Here is a 22,262-nt window from a genome sequence, read left to right as displayed (position 1 = left end):
TATCACCTACTACTTTCACTCATTTGGTGTCTCTGGCACCCAGTTTTGCTCCATCTATTCTTATTTCTCCAAATCACTGATCTGATTAACACATTCATTTACATTTTTATTCGATGTATGAATTAGCCATTATACACTATGATATAACAATTCATATGTCATTCCAGATCTCTTGGGTATGCAGTATTAGAGTGTTTATGTTACCCAATATCAGGTGAGCAGTTGGTTTGCTTTATAATTGCATGGTACTTTTTTTTTTAATAATGTTTTATAAAGCAGGCACAAAGCAGAACATAATCTCATATTTCACAAGGCACCAGAAAACATTTTTATTGTTTCCTTGATCCGATCATGTAATACTTATCGAGTGCCAATATCTAGGCTGCAATTACCCAGAACAATGGACTAACATTCATTCTTTCAACAGAGTTAAAAAGAGGTAAACTATCGCTTCTCGGCCTTTTGGCTAAGATCAAGTGTGGTATCAGTTTAATATCTGATACGTCCCATTTATTAAATGGGTTTTTAGAACAGGGAGATGGAAGGAGAGCTTGCTCTGTCCACTCCACGCATTGACCTGAAGTTGCAGTACCTCTAGGACTGGTGCACCAAAAAAAAAAAAGAGGTAAACTCTTTAGATGACCCAGTAAGAGAAGCGCTGCCAAAAGCCATTAGGTTTCTTTTTTTCTTTAATTAAACAGTTAATTATTTAATATGTTCCCTCTGCTCAAAATGAGACACAAAGCTTAGAAACTAATTCAGGAAGTTGCTTACATTATACCAGCTATACTGTCATTAATGTAAATCGGGTAAAACGCACAAGCCTTAACATGGTTTAATAACACAACTTAGTGGTGGAACGGCTGGCATTGTCAATAAATTAATCAAGATGACCTCAGAGGTAATAAAGAATCAGTTTGGTGTTTGATTTAAATAGCTGTAACTGTAATGATTAATAGCATTTCATTGTGGGCCATCAACTCCATGATTCGGTGGGGATCAGGGAGTTGTAATTTATCTACAGTTGAATAGTATATGGTAGTTGATGAATGAGCTGTGGTTCACCAAGAGCTGTAGGATATTGCTGGGATTGTGGGAATAGTGGTAAGGATGCCTACCTAGTACATGTTACGTTTTATGCAGAAATAACTGTAGTAGTACAAGTAGTTAAAAAGGAGAAATTTGCTATATGGTTCCAGACAGAATACATTTAGGAATCTTCTTTCATTCCCTTTCGCTTTTCCTGTACAGATTTTTATTTTTTCCTGATCCTGTAGACTGTTAGTTCCAGGGTCTAGAACATGACTTGGGTCTCCATGATTACAATAATGGTTCTGACACACATAAATTGCAAGTCCCATGCCCATTCTCAAACAGTGGTTATGACGACGGCAATACTCAACAGGGCATCCACTTAACCAGCCACAACCTCGCGAGCCCCCCCCCCGCTCACGAAGCCTACAATGCGGTACAGAAGCCAGTCTTTCAAAGCCTCCTCGTTTGTCTGCACAGTTGATTTCCGAGGAGCTGGGCTGTGCAGATCTAAAATGTCAGGTTTGTATTAAGGAAGGACAGAGAGGGCAGTGTGCTGTAATAATCAAAATGAGGAATTTAACCTTCTATATTTCAGCTCAGTGACCACACAGTAATGGCCAAGGAAGCGGAAGCCGCATTTCAAGGTATAAGAAGCTTTAAACTCGCCTAATTCGAGCTAGAATATCATGAATGTCATCTGAGTTTAGTGATATTTACACATTCCCTTCAAAGCTACTTCTCTCGCACATCATTTTTTTTGAAAGCTTGTCATTATTCTATACCTAGACACCTATTTTTATGTTACGATAACTCATCTGGTGTATCTGAATGGACTGTATGGCTACTGATCCATCTAGTTTTTAAACAAGTCAAATTGCTTTACATTTTGATGTGCAGCTCTTTGGGTTTAAAAAGTCTGCGTGAAATAGAAAATTATCGGACATGATGCCCGACCGCAGACCAGTATCTTAATTTACCATTTGAACAACATCACAGTGGGTAAGGGGGAAATATTACCACTGGAGTTTTCACCCTATGCCTGGTATTTCCATCATACAGACCATCATGAAGACATGGGAGTGTGCGTCCCTCCGGTGTCTCAGAGCAAGACAGATAATTTGATAAACCATACATTTGTAGTGAGTGAGTTACAAATTAAATGGTCTATAAAAAAAATCCCGTCACCATAATTCAGCAACAACTCAATTTTTAGTATAGAAACTAAAAATCAACTGAAAACCCTGCTCATTGGCAGTGTATTGATGACTAATGTTGGGCAACTGTGTTATAAATAATTGCAGCACAACGTACATAAGACTACCGAGAGTTTTGTTCAGTGCGGACAAGCAAAAAGCCTTGCCAAGTCCCAGCAAGGTCAAGGGACACAGTATTCTGATGGCAACCATATAAACACTACTTTTTCCTACAAAAATTGTTGGGAAGCCTCAATGTTTCTCACTGCTACTTTTTATCTAGATTTTGCAATGCTTTTTTTAAAAAAACCTGCAGCTTATATAAAACTGCGGTCGAAAGAGCCCTATAACACACAGCAGGGCTGTTTGGTCTATTAAATTCAGTGCAGCGTCTGTTCCCAGTCCTCTCTATATTTGTGGTTAAGAGACTGATAAATGAAATGATTGTGTTGTTGTCCCACTGCGATCCAGCCTATCTATATATGTATGTTGTAAAACGCTACCTAATTGGTTTACAAGCAAGCAACAGATGGAAAACGCAAAGTTCTGCTGGCGTACTTCAGATGCACCAGCCCAGATGTGACAGGCGAGTTCACTCTGTCATCGTGTCCCTGGAAAAAATCCCATTTGACAAACCCATGGAAAAAAAAACAACAAAGTCTGACTTTGAATTGTTCCCCTGCCGGGGGGAGAAAGGAGAAATACATTGAGGTAAACAGCAGCGTCTTAATTCCTGCAGTGAAGATGGAAATGCTGCTTTCATTGTCTCTCTTGCCAAGGATGGGAATGAAACAGAAAAATAATGAACTGACGGAGCCACTGTCAGCCTAATATTAATAGGGAGCTCCATTAATACAGACAGAGAAGGAGACAGGTCGTGGGAGTTGGGATATAACCTCTTAATTTGTAATATGGAGCCAACTCAGCATGACCTTGAGTATAATGTAAGCTGTGAGATACATCTTCGCCATTCCCTGATATAAGATGATGGATCATTTAGAATGCTTGGTCTTCACATTGTGACAAGATATAATTGTTGGTTACTTGGGCAGTATAGTAAATGTAGCTGTCACTTTGAGGGAGGTTATCAAAAAAGAGTGACTGTCACTAATATAGGTTATATTATTTCAACTAACCTTTTATTTGCTGTTTTCTATAAGAATGACTTCTTCAGTATGACATTTTTAATGTCTCTAACACAGACTACTCAATTGATATCTAACGATATATATATATATATAATTTGCATGGGTGTCTGGAGGGGGGCAAGAAGGGGCACCCCCCACCCTGAAATTCAAAGAGGCCCAGGGATGCAGCGGCAGAGGAGGGAGAAACAGTAGGCTGGTTTTTTTTATTCAGTACACCCCCTGCTGTCAGGTCTGTTCTCTTCCTCTAGCTGGTTTTACCCCCCTTTGTTCTAGTAGCTGCTCCTTCACAGGTACAGAGTCCCCGCCTGTGCAGAGAAACAGTTTGTATGCTGCAGACACGTGGTAGTTCATATTAACACTGGACTACATTTCCATAAATTTTAGCCAGACTGGTATGTTAAGTACCATGAGAAAGTGAGTACAACCGGAGTTCCTTAGGTTAGCTTTTATATCTGTGGAATGCGCATCTCATGACTCTCTATCTGGTTGGCTGAGCAGCATGAGAAATGTAATTACAGTACATAGAGTTGGTTTCTAATGCCTGAGAATGCTACACTACACAAATCACAACATACACTTTTTTTGACTGCAACTCTCATGCTGTTGAGCCACCAACATTGCTAGTTGATTATTATGGGAATAGTAGCTGGTAACTGTAGATTAGGTTGGGGGTATACTACTACTATACTATTATAGGGATTGTAGACTAGTCGTGGCTAATCTTTATCACCTCAGCTATTGTAAATTAAAGGTCTCATGTTGCATAGGTACATGCTGGTCTTTTAGCTACTACTCCCATGGTCATATATGATTACCTATTAATGGTTAACTAACATTTGCCCTCCACCAGGAAACCACCTGTCCTGAGCCAACAATGTTAGGCATTGGGGAGGTGGTAAGGAGAGAGGTATTGGGGTGGGAGAGGGAAAAGTTGTGGTTAAAGACACAACATTAGGTGGTTCACATTCCATTTTGGAGTACTGCTAATACTATATATATATTGTAAATACACTGTAAGACTTATAGCACTGCCAATAGAATGTAAGCCCCTTGGTTTAGCACATGTTAAACCTGTCCTAGCTTTAGAGTGGGAGATCAATAAAAAGATGAATTATAACCATTAGAAACTCATACCTCAGAGGCATTGTCCCATTATTGTAAAGTTCGTCATGTCACCTGTGCCATCTGCCCTACTTGTTCTATGCTCCCCTGGGATGGATCTACAGCCGTGCTCCACTGAGTGTGTCAGTGGGATGGGGACAGATATCATCCGTCTATGTCCCTGCCATCTGGGCTCTTGCTACCCAAGGCTTGAAATGTTATGGTGCAAATAGTGGGTGATGATTACCGGGACAGCAGAGACAGATTCTTATGGAGTCTTGGCCTGTACAACAGATGTTTCACAGCAAGTCCAATCCATTCACGGAGCTCTCAAGTGAACTAGAGTGACACTAGAGCTTACCATCTAATAAGTGATTCCAATGGGCTAGAAAAATGTCTTCTCCAGTTATCTAAGCTATACTTCAAAGGGCTAACCTCTTCTCTCCCAGAAAGCTCCGGTTATATACTTTTTATGTATATAAAACATTTTCACAGATGTCAGAATGAGTATGCATCTCCTCTAGTCCCAGAATGACCCTGGATGATATCCCATTGTTCACTGAGCCTTCCATAGGTGATGCACTGCAAGCTTTATCTCTAGATAAGCTGGATTTAATTATACACAAGTTTGATTTACCTTTATTACGAAAAGAATACTTGGCATCATTTATCAACCAGAGTTAATGCAGATTACTGGACCCATAAGTCAATTTTGGCTGTAAAATGCTAATGGTTTATAAAGCGTAAATTAAGTCCCCTTGAGCCTGCAACCTTTTGCTCTTGATAATCTTATTTTTTTCATGGGATGAACACCCGCAGTGCTGCCAGTGCTCTATATAGTAAAATATATAAAGTAATATCTATAAAAGAGAAAATCTCTTCTAATGCTTCGATATCTGCATCTTTTTAAAAGTTGAAAGGGACTTAAAATTATGATGCATTTCACAAACATTGTCCTTACTCAGAATCAAAGAATGCGCACATTTGGGTATGCAAACTACCTGTTGCAAACATATTATATTATTATATTAAAGACATCATATGTAAATGGTCAGAATGGTATAGGTGTCCAATCCTTTGCTCCGCCAATCACTCGCCTTAAGATCCTTCCATAAGCCTTGGGTTAGTGACAAATGGATCCAGTATTTCTTCAAGGCCCCCTATAACTAACATGCCTACTAAAATGCAAACTTGCTTTGACACCCACTCACTCACTCTAACAGTGTACACTTACATACACACACATTCTATCTCCTGCTTCTCTTCTCCCCCTCCAAGGCACCACTAACCCTAGGCTCACCCTTGACACTCCAACAACATACACATAAACTCATGATAACATCATACAACATTATACATATGCTAACACCAAATAGTAACGCACAGGCGGTCATGCTTATATCATACCCTTCACACTCTACACCATCATATTAACACACACATGCCAAAGTGATATGTTCACAAAACTTTAACACCTTACAGTAACATGCACACATGCTAACACCTTACGCTTATTCACAGGAATGCTAGCTACATACACCAATACACACACATTCTAACACTACATCTGGATTTACACTCTCATACTAATGTCATACAACAACACACACAACACCATATGCATCCCCCTGTGAGATGTACGGTTTGAACCTGCAAGCTCCCCCTACACACACGGTAAAATACTTGCACATACTAACAAACTGACACGCAGTGACATATTTTACACATACTAACATACTTCCAGAAACTAACTTCAGAGGCAGAACTGGGTGCAGGCAGTGCGTAGACCCACACAAGGACTTGCGCTAATGATAAAACAGTCTGCTTCATTACACATTCTGTTTATTCTCCTCTCCTCGGGTGGAAGAGATTCACCTACAGGGATAATTATCCTTTTAGAGTCAGGAAATAGTTCCCGGCAGAAGAGAATAAACACTGTATTAGCAGTGTCTTAAGGGTGAGCAAAAATTAAAGTGGTCTCTTAAGCGGCAGTGTATATCTTAATCTTTTATCTGCAGAAATTATCTGTATCATTTATCTACATAACATGCATTTACATATCCAAAATGAGTCCACACTATCCATCTCAGTTTTAAGACTTGTATTTGTCCAGATCATTAACCCTGTTCACAGCCGCATTTTGGTTTCAATGCGTGAATATCTACAAGGTCAATTGAGTTGTCTCCGCACTAGAACCTCAAATCACAAATTAGACTTTGTTAGCATTCTGAGTGGTTATATAGCGCCTAGTCCTAGCACATAAAAAGTTATTGATGTCATTACTGGGTCATATATAAATACATAAACTTCTAGGTTTATCAGATGTAGAAGACACTCATACCATGTAGCAGGCCAATGGTTGCGTCTTTCATACTAGGTGGCATTTCACAGATATGAGAGAGCAATTGCCACAAACCACATAATCTAGCACTGCTAGGAAATGCCATCATGTGGATGTTTTACATGCTCCGTTGAAGGGGTTACTGTTCATTTCAATGCGTTAGCTGCTCTTCTACAGATACTCTGCTTTGTATTTGCCCAATGATCATTGTAAACAGTAATACCATTTGCTTAGTGTATTTTTGAAATCAGCCAAAAGCACATACCTAAATCCCCCTTCTATGTCAACCTCTGAGTGGAGCATTTCCAACTATTTATTCATCCGCGGAATCAATTTCACTATGCTAACCTTCCATGAGACATTGCGTCCTTAGCTCCTGCAACCCCTTAAAGTCACACACACCGCGGCTGAAGGAATTCTAAACTTCAGTTGAAGGATGCCGTCCCTGCTATATTCATCCATCAATGTTCCAAGTACGTTTAAAGGATAAACACAACTTAATAATCATTGTCTTTTAAACACAGTGTCAATAAATTATTGATTTTGAATAGTTTGTCTTTTCCTATTCGACATTAATTTGAAGTCCAAAAGGTTTAGATTCACATTTCTATATTAAAACATACTTGGTTTACTTTATCTGGCACCCTTTTGAAATGAGAAAAAGTTGCTTTCCTTGCTAAAGCTTGTTGTGACCAGCAGACTGTTGTCAATATTGCAACAGCCTGCCTATTAATAAAGTGGGTCAAGAGCAGGTGCTTAAGATCTGGTTGGAAAGTGTAAAAATATTTAGAAAAATGTGTTTTCAGGGAAAAATTTATTCATTTTTAATATGAAAATGTCTGCATTTAATCCACGTCATCTTTTTACATGGGAATAGCTGCTGGTGCGGTGGAACAAAATGCTAGCTCATAGCTATTATCATTAGTATCATAATATGTCCGACTGTTGCAGTGATATCCTCACTTGTGATAAAAGTAGTGACATCCTCACGGTTAGCACTTTGTGACAGCAGATTCCAGAAAAAAATCCCACTCGGATAACACAGCCGTAAATCTTATTAGCAGTTATTGCAAGTAACAGCAGATGCACAATCTGGTCTCTGCTTGGAAAGTGTTCGGAGCTGTCCCTCTGTTAAGGTGCTGAAAAATAAGAATGCTCATCCACATACTAGTTTTTAGTGTTATCCATTTGTGATATGAGTCTTTCATATAATTAAACATCTGTGTTTCTATGAATTCAATGTTTTAGTAGAAATACCACCGTGTGCTTTTCTCGAGTGATGTACCATATTGATGCTGTAGCCGGGCTAGGGCATGCTAGTTGCTGCCTAAAGGACCATATGCCACATTTCAGTAACAGCTGGATACCCAGTTGTTTTCTAAATAAAATGAAGTGTTTGGCTGAGATTCATGAGAGCAATACTTCAGTAAAAGCTTTCAAAGCACAGAAGAGCTTTTCGGACCGTAACTATAGCCATACATTTTGACTGCTCCTCTAGATTGCAAGCTTGTGAGCAGGGCCCTCTTAATCTAATGTATCGGTTTGTCTTACTATTTCAATTCTTCGTCATACCCTTTGAATATATGTATTGTAGAAAGCGCTGTGTAAATTGTCCGCTCTATTTAAATTAAGGGTTTGCTACCATAAAGTCCAATATGGTCCTTCTAGGATGGTTACTACAATCACCTAAGACATTTAGTAAATTTATGTCATCACGCCTTCCATCCCATTTGGTTTGGTTCCGCAGCACTTGGCTTGCTTCTGATTTTATTGGATGATGCTCCACGTCACCCACACAGTCAAGTCCCCAGTCAACACAGGTCAACTTAGAAGAACCGGAGTTCCTCTTCGCAAATCAAATCCTATTTGTTGTTCATCTAACAAACGGTAGCCTTTGTCGAGGAAAGCCAATAGGTAGGTCTCAAGGTGAACAACAGCTCGAAAGCTTTTGGTTAATGTAAGGAGGATCCTGGGATTATGAAGCTTGAGAACAGCTTTACTTATAGCTGAGTGCCCCCCCCCCAGAAGTAACGGCTGTATATGTACATACATTTCACGTAAAAAGAATATAAGGTTCAGATGCTTTCTCCTCCACTAATGAAAGATTAGTGTCTGAAGGATTAACTTCAATTGCATGTTGGTTCAACCATTAAAATCGGTCAAGCAAAATAAGTTGATTTTCACTAAAACTAGAACATTTCCTGCTTTATTGTGCATTTATTAAGCAAAGCAATCATCATTAACAAAATCATTAAAGACCTATGTTAAATAATACTGGAACTAAAGTCTATAAATTACAAACATGACAAAACCAAGCATAAGTCTATACCACTATAACAACCATCGATGCAAGCTCCTGCCTGCATGATCAGTGTTAATGGCCATGAAATTAACTTTTAAAATAACAGCAGTGGAAAAATTGTGCAAACCTTAGCATTATCAATAAAGAAAGCTTTAATTATAATTTATAGTCAATGACCATAAAATTAATTGACATTTATTGTTTACTGTAACATAAAGAGCGATCTCTCTCTCCCTCTAAATCTTTAATTTATGAAATGACAACCTTAGTAAGCCGAGGCTTAGGCCTTATCCCAAGCAGCTGTGAATGCCAAATCACATAGCCAAGTTTTAAAATGTGTTACGTACCCACAGGACCGTAATTTCCTGGGGTAAGTGGGGCAGTTGCCCCAGGCACCACAAGGTGAGGGGCGCAACTTGAGCCACCTGGTGGGCGTGTCCCTGCACCCACTTCCAGAAGCGTATGTGATGTCACCAAGGGTCGGGACCGCTAGACGGGAGCTCTGACCCTGCCCCAGGCGCCATGAGTGCCAGGTTGGAGATTATTACCCTACTGGGATATCCAGCAGGGGACAGGAAGTGCTAATATTTTCTTATTAATATAGCTTCCCTAAAAAAATACTAACACAAGATACTGGCGGTTTGTTTTTTTGTTTTTTATTGATAGCCATTAGGATATTCGTTTTAGAATGAAACATACATGGAAAAATAAATCTGTCGACACTAAAATTCCAAAAAACGAATTATTTGAAAGCCTCCTATAACAATACAGAATTAAATGTAAGCAGGGTTTCTTGAATGTGTAACAAACATTTACTCGGTGACACTTGGTAGTAAATAGTGTTGTTGTACGCCAAAGGGTTAATGTATTGTTACACAAGTTTAAAACGACTTTAGGAGAAAAGAAAAGACCAAATTGTGCGCCTGATAAGACTGCACTTCTTATCCCTTTTTCCCAGCTAAATAGCTCACTCTCGCCTGTCCACATTCATAAGCCTAAAAATCTGTAAACAAATACAAGAAAAGCTATTAACTGCGCGGGGAGGGAAAAAAATCTCATTACACCACATCCAATTGAAATATATTTGCGCTGGCCCATTGTTACAATACAGTGTAAGTGACAGCCAAATTTGTTACCATGGCAACCACTGTCACAATGGATTCTGCCATTCCCAAAACCAGTAGAAATGGGGACGGTTTGTCAGAAAATGAACAAGAGTCATTAGTGCGAACATTTTACAAGGCCGTGTCTGCGCGATCTGTATTCTTAGCATACTACCCCAGACGAAAGGGGTTAATAGGCATCTGGAAAGTTTAACCTCTTTGCCGGCTAATAGATTGACAGTATATGTGCTGTTGCAGAGAAATCAATTAGGGCCCGGAGAAAACACTTTCTGGTTTTATCAATACAGATCCCAAAGGCAAGATATTAAGATTTGGGCCACATATGTGGAAAATACTGATTTATTTTGACAATGTTAAGCATTTGCGACTGTAAGTTCCCAAGGGGTTTAATCTCCTAGGTTGTCCAGGTATTTCAGTAAATGTCTTCAAAGCTTATGAGGCACAAGCTCTGGACTGTATTTTGAGGGAACACAAGGTCCTATATCTATTTACGCTCTTGATGTGTTGTCTCTAAAATTCCTTACGTGAAATTAGCATTCATTCGTTTATGAAGAATGTCAGAACCAGGTAAATGAGCATACAACATGTTTTGGAGCAAGTAAGGATGAGACAAAACAATGAAAATGTCGATTGCCAGCATTAACATTTTGAGAACCACAGCTACTTGGCATCTGAGGCTTCTCAAGACTCAGTAAAAAGCACTCTGTAGTATGGTAATGTTCTCATCTTTCCGTGTTACACAGGAAGGTTCAGGTCATTAGGGTTAGCAAATGATAGCATTTATTCTTTAGATGTTGAGATCATGAGTATTAAATTGCTTCATAAATCATCCCAAGGTCTCAGCTCTGACCAGCAGTAAGAACAAAAACTTGGCTGTGTATGAATCAGGTCTTGGTAGAAAGTAGAAGTATAATAGCAATGAGACGTTGGACTAGCTAAACAGACAGAAGATATGACTTCTTTAATGTTCTTCAAAACGGCTGCCAAAAACTTAAACAGAAGGGCCGTCGTACAACCAATGTTACAAAGATCCACCAATTATTACCGCCAACAGAAGTAACAATGTAATATTATCCTGCTGCATGCTGGACAGAGCCCTTTAATTAATATAACTCTATGAATACTTCGTTGTAGACAATCAGGCTGAGCTGCAGTATCCAAGCGGCACAAAACGGGAAAGATACTTGGCCAAACTTCATGCTCAACCATCCACAAGAGGGAACTTCCTATTACCCTTGTGCATCACGTTTCATAGTACACGGTGTCCCGGTGAAGGAGAGCAACGACCTGGAGACATGACTCCATAACAGTTATAGGCTAGGTGGTTCTGTTCTCTGTATCTTTCCAATGCTGGGGAAATTTACTTATCTTATTCACCCTAGAGTGAGTGGGAACTTATAAGGGTGAAAAGGTTTTACTGCACAGAGCTACACACGACAAATATTCGTATTACCCTATGTTTAAACACAGACTTTGATGTCACGTAAGAACCATTAGTCTAGTCTGCTGATTTTTCCTGCTCGTTACTCTTCTCCTAGATTCAGGATAGCCTCACGCCTACCCCACGCATAGTTTAAGGCTATGGTGATGAAGTAAAATTGATGAAAACCACAAGACCAAACATTTTTTATTCAAACCTCTTTAATATTGCACTCTGTATGAAGTAGGAGCTCGTTTCATCTGAAGAAGACACATCTGAGGTCCTGAAAACCTATGTAAATTATGTAAGATAACTTACATCTTTTTCTATCTTGGCCCAATAGAAAGGATCAACTTGGGAATATCCATTTTTCTTGAGGAGTAGAAAACTGTAAGCCTTATATTGCTATAAAAAGGAGTAGGCCATTTAACACTCAACAGTTCCAATAATGAGTAACAGGTCTATTAAATGGCTATGTTATTTTATGCGGACTTAGCCTTTTTCATAGCGCTAGCTGCTTTAAATTAACAGATGAAACAAATAAAGAAACCATAAAGATGCAACGGCACCTTCAATAAAGCGTGACACAACTTTTATACCTTTCTATGCTTTTCTTTGATGAATTAGCAGAGCTCTTCATAATGTAAGAAGCAACAGATATGTTTCCTGCTTCACTCTAACCGTAGGAAAAAATGTGCATTTCATCAGCTTTTTCCGTTTATTGATTTCCATAAATGGAAAAGTCACCAGATTTAGACGAGGTAGCCACAGCTGGTACACAATGCTGCCTTCTATCATTTTTGAAAATGTTTCACAAGAGAGCTTCCTCGTGCTTCTAACAGATTTCATGTTGTCTTGCATATATTTTCTTAGTCCTATTTTTTTAAATATATGTCATCCCCCTAAATATATATAATAGGGGGAAAATGGGTAACAAATATTATACCCGCTGTCCTAACCTAGTGACTCCATCAGAAGAAAGCTTTGTTGTGAATACATGATACACATTACTCTCTATATAATGTATGATTATGTGTGGGGGGGGCGCAGGTAAAAGGGTCTAAAAAGCACTTACTGCACTTAACAGCCCAAACAGTGCTGTGAATAGTGTCCCAACACAATCACATTTCAACTGGTTTGGGTGGCTCAAACCAGGGGCTCTAAATGTAACTGAAGACAAAAAATGTTTAAAAGACACATGCGCACAGCGCATAATGCAAGAATAAAGTGCATTTAAGGATCCATAATAAAAACAGCATCATAACAATTATCTGCACTGCTGTCCAGCCAAAAGGTCGGGGCTAGTGACAGAAAACATGAAAAGTGTTTGGAAGGGTGCATAATGTTTTGTTTAATAAAGAAAAGGTCAGCTAGCTGTATCACCTGAGCGTTACATATTTGGTGACACACATGCAGAACTTGGACTTAGTCCAGGGGCTCCAAGGCAAACGCAACACTTTAGGTTATCTTAGCTTTGCAGCCAGAGGACCAAGAGTTCCTTCTCTCACAGGTACTCATTCTATTTTATATAAACGCATATCCAGCCTCACTCAGAGACAAAACATAAGGAAATTGTCTGTACAAATGCATATTATAGATGCCAAAGGGGGATACTCCTGGATTACACATTAGCCCTTTAGGAGAGTACCTAGAATTCTTAAAAAATAAAATATAAAAACAGGACTATGACTACTTAATGGCTTGCCTCAACAAAAGAGTGTCGCAAATTGTCGGCTTCTGTGCATCAGAGGAACAGTTCACGAGCATATAAAACCAATCTTAAATGCAAGTTTATACAGCATAGAAGAACCAACACCTTGCACAAGCATTTTCAGATATCCCCAAATTACCATGGGGCATGCTGTTACATTGTCCATTCTCAGTCGAGGCAGATTCATTTGCATCTCACAGCAGATGCTACTTTAAGAGTAAAAATGTGGTCCAAGTGCTGGCAGAGGGGCAGATGTGGCTTTTCCTGATCATTGATCTTTTTGCCTTGAGTTGGGTAGGAGGTCTTCTACTAAGGATACATGCCTTTGCCATTTAAGTAGAATGCCTTGTCAGTGGGGTCAGTCTGGTGTGCTGATGAAGATTTAACTCTGTAGTGGTACGGAGTTACCATAGGAGAAGCTAACTTTTGCCGATTCGTAGTTTTCAATTTCTCTATCTCATTTATGTTTTAAGACTCTGGATACCGACTACACTGCATTAACAAAGGTCAATGAAAAGACATTCAAAATTGAATTAAAATACATGTTAACAACAATTAGATTCTGAGTTTGAAATAGTTGCAAATAAAAAAAACTTACAACCATAATTTGCATATTTTAATATAATGTTATATTCCTTTTCCATTTTGGAAACTGGGATAAAAAAAGTTAACATGCAAAAGATGTATGCTTTCCAGCAAACTAAATACCACTTTGAGCGTTTTTTCCTCACCAAGGGTGGTATAAGGGTACTATCCAAAGTGAAGTTAAGATTTGGATACTTTAGCAGCTGCCATCCTTTCTTAAGAACCAACTAATCCTTTAATCTCCAGACATTTTCCCTTTTTTTTAGATATATATTTATATATTTTCATAAAAGATTCACATGCAAAACAAATGCAATACTGGATCAAAAAATTTAATCAGTATGCTTAAAATGCAATTACATTCATCGGGGTGTTCTGTTAGGCAGGGTATTAAAGTTGGCTTTATTCAATATCCTGCTTTTATTATAAAGCAATATTTTCCACTCTGTAAAGCATCTGATCTCTAGGCTAATGCTGCCCCCCCCTTACAAATATTAAAATAAAAGATGCGGAAGGGACAGCTCCTCCTCATATGTCATATTCTTACACTACTAATGGAGGATGGTTTAACCCATTGACAACCAGGGAGGTATGGAAAACAATGTTATGTCACCTAGCAGACACTCACAAGGTTTACCCTGTAATATTGCACCCGAAGCTTAAACAGCATATACGCTGAATGCTGGAATAATAATGTATTCTAAGTGAGATATGGATGTAACTAAACTTAACGTATGATTAAGTGTGGGGGGGCACCGGTAGAAGGGTCTAAAAAGCGCTTACTGCACTTAACAGCCCAAACAGTGCAGTGAATAGTGTCCCAACACAATAACATTTCAATCGATTTTGGTGGATCAAACCAGGGGCTTTAAATGTAACTCAGGACAAAAAAAATACTTAACAGACAAGTTAAGTCATTATAGTCTCGGGACCTGTGAAATTAAACATTACGATGGAAAAGGGTACTGGGGTATAAAACGTTAGCAATCCAATGAAATCTCAATTGGTGAATTGGTTGAAGTGAAACTGTATTATAGCACTGGTGCCTCTACATATGTGTCTGGAAAAATGTCAACCTACCTGCTGTGATATGTCTTATGGTTTGGGCACTGTAGGCCTCCTCTTATTTACCAGTTGTAAAAGATTTAAAGAAATTGTAAAGGCGCATCTATCCGCAGAGAAATTATGTAGCATGCTGGGATGCATCAACTTCTGAGCAACGGAGGCAAGAAATGTTATATATCGATTAATAGCTGTTGTTTAAGAGGCAGAATAACTAGATAATTTCTGATGTGCTTGTAAATATTGTTAAATCAATGTACCAGTTTACTCCAAAAAAAAACTTGGGTTTTGAAGTAAGCTTCTGTGAGTTAAAATAATAGTTATGCATTATAAAGGATCCGCCCTGGAAATTCTCTCCTGCAGAAGGGCTGACGTGGCCTTGTATGATCTATAATTAAACTGGAGAGATGACTTTCAAGAAAACTCATGAATTTACCAATGCATTATGCAGGATCCTCGTCTTCCTTCTACCTAAAACTCATTGAAACGGGAAGTCATCATTTAGTTAATAATCCTGAGGCATGAAAATCTCAATGGTTCATACCCACCACAAACTGGAGTGTGATTGCATTATATTAGGAAGTTTCCAACTATTTGTTTGTGATGCTATTACTAGAAAGTTTAATGTAAACTCTGATCTGCATTTGTAAGAATTCAGCATCTCCTTTCTTGAATTAAACGCACATTAGACATTGGTGAGGCGCCTAGAACACTCTTTTCATAGCAAAGAATTCTCAAGTGCAACCAAAGTCAACAGATGCTCAAACTGGAACAGATTAGATATCACTATGTAAGGTAGCACCAACAAAAACACACATGTTTGGGAGAAGCTCCCATTGCAGCTCATTTCAAAATAGTCCCAATGAAAAGGCTAAGGCACCGCTATACAAGAGGACCAACAGCCTCTGGCATTCATAGACCTCACAAAACACATGTAATTGGCATCCCCCATTAACTACAATGATCAATAAGGGTCACATGTTGACTTAGCTTCAAACTTGGGCAGACCCCCTTCCCCTTAGAGATTCCAAATGGGAACCATTGATTCTTTCATGTAGAGGAAATTGCAGGATTAGACTAATACCCTGAAGAAGATGTGGAGACATTTGCCCAACCGCACATTACTGACAAAGCCCACTGAGGCAAAACATACATACAGGGTAGCTGAAGAAGCGCAGTTTGTGTTTCACATTTTGATTTCCTTTATGGATGGCCTTAGTTTGAGGTATAAGAAGCTTCCTCTGCAATGGCACAAGCGAGTGAAAATACTTGAGCTTCTTCTAAGTGGGGTTCCACCATAAAGCATGCAACTAAAGCAGTGATTCCTCTTGGATGAACTAGTCTATTTTTTAACATTTATAAATGAAATGTTTAAGTACAAGAAGATGAGGTCTCCCTTCCATCCAAGGAACCTACACTATACAGGTTAAGATGCCCTGCTGATACCATCTACTATTTATTAGAACTATAAGATGCTTAGTCCTCACAAGCAATAAAACTCTAGAATATGTGGATTTTGGCACAGGCACATGTCCAACTGCTGGATGCACACAACAGCATGCTACACATTAAACATTAAAGCTTTACAGTGGTTGGGGAGGGCATACCTGATGTTTCCCCAGTATGCCTGACAGACGTTCCAGGTCCGATGTAAGATCAGTATTCCCCCAATTAATATATAACATTGAACGCATGATAAGTGACGTCTGATAAGGTTTTCTGTGCATTCAAAAAACTTATCTGAGCACTGTTAATCTGGATGATTTAAAAATATGTTTCAGAAGATCATAGATGATTTTACCGTATAAGAAGATTACAGAGGTCACCATTGATATTTGATTCCCATATTAAAGGATAAACCATAGAGATGTATGGAAGTCAAGCAATTTATTTACTACAATGCACAAAAAAGTAACAGATGGATTGCAACCCTTAATTAGTGTATGGTTAAACCCATTGCTCCCCTTTAAGAAATTCAATATATCACTAAAGTCTTGCTGCCCAATTATCTTATCAATTATCGGCACTTACCAATGACACAAGATGACGATTACTGAAAGGTGAAAAATGACAGTGTGGTATAATGAAAATCTTTAAATGATTTGTAAAAACATATAGCATATGTATATAAAAAACAAAAACCCCATATGTATGGTTTTGCATTTCTCTTAATGCATGTGTAACGAGAAGTAGCTTTTTTTTTCTACCTTCCCATCACAGAAACAGAATGAGATGATTGAATTGTCTTAAATAGCCTGACGAAGACTATTGAGTTTATTCCAACACAAAACATTCAATTTTTATTTTATGTTTTAATTCAGTTTTTTTATTGGTTATGTATCCATTTCACATTAAAGGAGGCGGCATTTGCAGTGTTTTGCAAGGAGTCAATGTCTGGGCTTTCTTTTACATTTTGAGAGAGCGTCTAAGAGTTTTCAAAATGTCACAGTCCCAAAAAATGGACAATGCTTAATAACCTGATCTATGGTTTATTCATACTTTTGTTCTTACTTGTGCCATGAAATATCTCCTTTTGCACATCTGGCTGATCCCACCTACAAAAGCAGTCTAAATGTGAATTGCAAAGCAAGTTTCTTTACAGTGGACCAACTACACCGGATGTACGTTTTACTTAAGTGGGCCTTATCGGTCAGGCGCAGTTGTTATCTTTTCAAGTGCAAAGGGTAACCCACATACAGCTTTTTAAGGAGAAAGCTAAAAGAGGTTCAAAATTGCACACAAAACATATATATTGCACAACATGTGATGGTATTCCAAGTTAGGCATGGTTCAAAAAATAGCAAAGTTTTTTTTTTTTATACAGGTTAGTAGAAAATGATTATAGAACAATAGGACTAAGGTATTGATGTTAGTTTTAGGAGACTAAATAGGTTAGCCATAGTTGGGGTAATAGTATGCCATCACCAATGCACAGGACCCTAAAATGTGTTTATTTATGCCTTAATGGAAATCGCTTGACAGATGCTTTACACTTTGCTGGATATAGTCACAAAAATGCATATTACTGCATTGGTTCTAGAGAAGTCCTCCAGCGAGTCTCAAGAAGATTGTAGCATTTATGGAGTAAGTCATATAAAACTTTCAAGATGTAAGAGGTTTAAATTTGTAGAGCGCTCTATTAAAGCCTCTCTTTTTTTTGCTATACAGGCAACTGATACACATGTTTGCGGAGTGTTGGCACAGTTGCACGGACAGCTTGGGTTGGCTGGCATTTGGTCTCCTTCAGAAAGAAACGCCATTGTCTCTAAAGCTGGCAACATTGCCAGCAACGAATTCCGTCTCACTTAAAGAACCATTAGAATGAAATGGAGATATAAATGTCTTAGACGAATCCACATGTGAAGCTAATTAGCCTCACAAACAATTCCGCTGGTTTCATTCAAGGCAGGCTCAGGCGCATCAAAGTGGATTCAAGTAACGGAAGGAGCAATTGCTGAACCATGGATACCATTTTTCCGGAACAAGAATGATAACAAATCCTTCTGTCTGACAGTGTATTGGGATCATACATTGTGAGGCAAGAGGGCTATTATGTTCATATTAGTAAATAAATTTAGCTATTTAGCTAACAGCAAATGACCATATCACAGTGACCCAAGAACAAACACATATAGGGAGTGTGCTTAAGCTTAAACGAAAACGAACCTCAAAATGTTACATGATATAAGAATACTTTATAGAAAGGGTTCTGGGGATAACAGTATTAAAGATGAAGCTCCAGTATTTAGTTACAAAAAAATGGTAAATTCAGCACATTTAACATTAAGGTTCCAAAGTAAAACTTTATGGATTGCAGGATAGGTTAATAAAAACTACAATAATTTCAGATACTAGCTTTGATCCAGATCAGGTATAAAAATAAATTATGTACCTTCAACTTTCATAACACACAGACCTTTGCTGCCAGAATTGTCTATTTATATCAGATTAAAACCATAAATCTGTTCCAATGAAATTAAAATCCCTAATCCCAGAATTCTACTTAGTGTCCAAGAAAAAGCAAAACATATCATGTGAATATCGTACCAAATTGTTTTAAAAAAAATCCAAATCCAAAATAATTAATTGAGAAGGTAGGGCTAACTCTGAACAAGGGATTTGAGGCAGGCTCCCTTCATGGACACCCTCAAACCAATGGTACCTGAGTAGATGTGGATGTTTTTTTGCAACTACTAGTACAGACCTCTCCACTAATACTTCCATCGTGGTCTGTGTGGTGTCTGCTGCTGGGTGCTGGTATACGCCATCATACGCCAGTGCTCAACAACAGTGCGGGTACACAGGACCCAAGGGAGGAAGCACTAGAAAAGGTCCATCCTCACAGGTGGACAGGCCTTCACAGGGCTATGGTGACTGTTTAGGGGCTCCAAGAGAGAGCTGCCATAGACCCAGGGCAACTGCCATTCTACCTCATGATAAGCATACCTGAGTTTTTCCTGGGCTCAGGCTTCAGGGGAAATGGCTTTGTTACAGTTGGGGTTTAGCCACATGAGGGGGTGTGCTCATCAGGCACATTGGCAGCAGGAGAGTAATAGGGCCAGGAGTGGAGGTAACTAAATACCGCTCCCGTGGCCCCGACATTGCACAGCATGAAATGGAGAACCAGAGATGCAACGAACAAGAGGAAAACTGAATGACCTGTTTATTATACTTACTTCTCTGCTATTCACTTATACATTAGACAAGCTCTTCAGAACGACCCATTTTATTTACAAATGTTTGTAAATGCAGACTGCATGGCTAAATGCTTGATTATATATCCAATTATCCACACACTTACTGGCCACTTTATTAGGTACACCTTGCTAGTACTGGGTTGGACCCCCTTTTGTCTTCAGAACTGCCTTCATTCTTCGTGGCATACTTTCTACAAGGTGCTGGAAACATTCAATTGGTACTAAGGGGCCCAAAGTGTGCCACGAAAATGTCCCCCACACCATAACACCACCACCAGCCTGAACTGTTGATACAAAGCAGGATGGATCCATGCTTTCATGTTCTTTACGCTGAATTCTGACCCTGCCATCTGAATGTTGCAGCTGGAATCCAGACTCATCAGATCAGGCAACGTTCTTCCAGTCTTCCACTGTTCAATTTTTGTGAGCCTGTGCAAATTGCAGCTTTAGTGTGGTCTTCTGCTGCTGTAGCCCATCTGCTTCAAGGTTTGACGTGTTGTGCGTTCAGAGATGGTTTTCTGCATACCTTGGTTGTAACGAGTGGTTATTTGAGTTACTGTTGCCTTTCTGTCATCTTGAACCAGTCTGCCCATTCTCCTCTGACCTCTGACAACAACGCATGTTGTCTGAAATACTCAGACCAGTCCGTCTGGCACCAACAACCATGCTACGTTCAAATTCACTTAAATCCCCTTTCTTCCTCATTCTGATGCTCGGTTTAAACTTCAGCAATCTTGACTACGTTTAACAAACAATTGAACAGGTGTACCTAATAAAGTGGCCAGTGAGTGTGTATATATATATATATATATATATATATATATATATATATATATATATAGGGCAGGCAGATCTTACCCAATATATGTAATTATAATTCCTAATAATTTTCACACATTATTCCTTTTGAAGACAGACATACATTTTAATCAGCGTCTCTTTGGAATACTGGTGCATGAATTATTAATTAGCAGAAGGCTCCCCTCCTAAATATACTATAAAGCTCAGCTCACACAATGTTAAAAAAAAAAAAAATAATAACAGTAATTAAAAAATGAAAACAACTAAAAAAAAATATCTTCCACCTCATTAGTGCTGCGCCAAAGACGTGTGATGTGAACTTACAGTAATTAACAAACGCCTCATTTGTAAAAGAATTTACACTTCAGTAGTTGCAGAAAAAGAGAGTGCACGCGTGTTGTGACTTAAGGCTTAAACTCAGTGTGAATGGAAAAGGAGTATCCAAACTTTATCTTCATATCGGTAAAGAAATTAACCTCATGTCAACTTTTTGTCCTGATGCTGATAAATGTGTCAGAAATATATATTCTAAAAAAGAGTTTCTCCCATGCATGTTTGGTAATTGTATTCCAAGGCGGTTTTGTTGTTTGTTGGTAACGTAACCTTAAGCTACTCTGTTAGTCCTGGATTGATCATTTTAAGAAACATCACGTAATTCCTTGGTAGTTCAACCAATTTAGGAGGGCTAAAGAGATTTAACATTCGACTGAATGTGTCAGGAACTTACAGCTACTGAGTTCCCTATGGGGCCTTCATGGAGTAGAATTCAGGGGGGGGGCTTTTTATAAAACAGAGACCATCATTCACCTGTGTAATGTCCCTGAGGCAAAGCTAGTTAACAAGTAAGGTTTAACTCAGGAATTAGCAGACAGCACCAAATATCCAATAGCACACTGTCAGGGTCTACTGCATACCCTCTGACAGTTCAGGTGCCCAAATCTGAGCCAGGATACAGGAGTATGACATCATACCGCGGCTCACTGCTGCAAAAGCACAGACCTCAATTGATCTTACAGCCTGGTGAGCCAGTTAGGGATCAGCCGATGATCTCGAAAGTCCAGCAGACTGGTAGGACAGGGCCTAAAAATCGGCTGCTACCTGGTGACACTGCCTGAGTAAGTAAAACTGATGTATTCCGATCTAACCCAATATCTCTATGTTTAGTAGACAGTGGCTATAATTGAGCTACAGACACATCTGTCTTTGTTTGGAGTTAATAGATCTTTATTTCCCCCATGAATAGGGGCACAATGCAGATGTCACAAGAAAAAAGAAGAATTACAGTGATATAAAAACATGGTTGTTGTGTTGTATTTATGAAGTCCTTGAGTTCTGGAAGACTTAAGGTTTTTTGTGCGCATGTATATCCACCTAGCCCTCCACACCCCGGCTCTCACCCCATCTTCTATCAGTCCAGATTGCTGACTGCGCAGTGTAAAGTTTTAAATGTAATAGTTAATGTTGATGTCCCATGTTTACAGCATTGTCAACTGAATTGCAATCTAGTGGCCAATGTGGTATTTATTTGGTTAATACCGCAATTCTGGTCTCAAAGCTTTCCCCGTGGGACCTTATTAATAAAATGCCACTGACATCAGCAAGACTGCGGCTGCAGCGACCAAACCAAAGCATGCTTTAATGATTAGGTTTCTATTCTAATAGCCGGCTGTGCAACACGCTTGGATCCAGGGAAAGTCTACATAACGACTTTGAAGAAGAGGCAGCTTAGCCTTCTAGATTTC

General features: G+C 38.9%; 1 protein-coding gene and 1 pseudogene across 2 annotated transcripts in view; one reads left to right on the top strand and one right to left on the bottom strand.

The window, feature by feature from the left end:
- ERBB4 (erb-b2 receptor tyrosine kinase 4) overlaps positions 1–22,262 on the bottom strand; it is a 350,674-nt gene that overhangs the window by 93,957 nt on the left and 234,455 nt on the right. The gene's annotated exons all lie outside the window — the stretch shown is intronic.
- LOC128502490 (uncharacterized) lies at positions 447–614 on the top strand (annotated as a pseudogene).

This window comes from Spea bombifrons, chromosome 7 (genome assembly GCF_027358695.1).
Source record: "Spea bombifrons isolate aSpeBom1 chromosome 7, aSpeBom1.2.pri, whole genome shotgun sequence".
NCBI classification, from domain to species: Eukaryota; Metazoa; Chordata; class Amphibia; order Anura; family Pelobatidae; genus Spea; species Spea bombifrons.
Note: the sequence above shows the minus strand (reverse complement) of the source record. Positions and strands in the feature narration are given on the sequence as shown.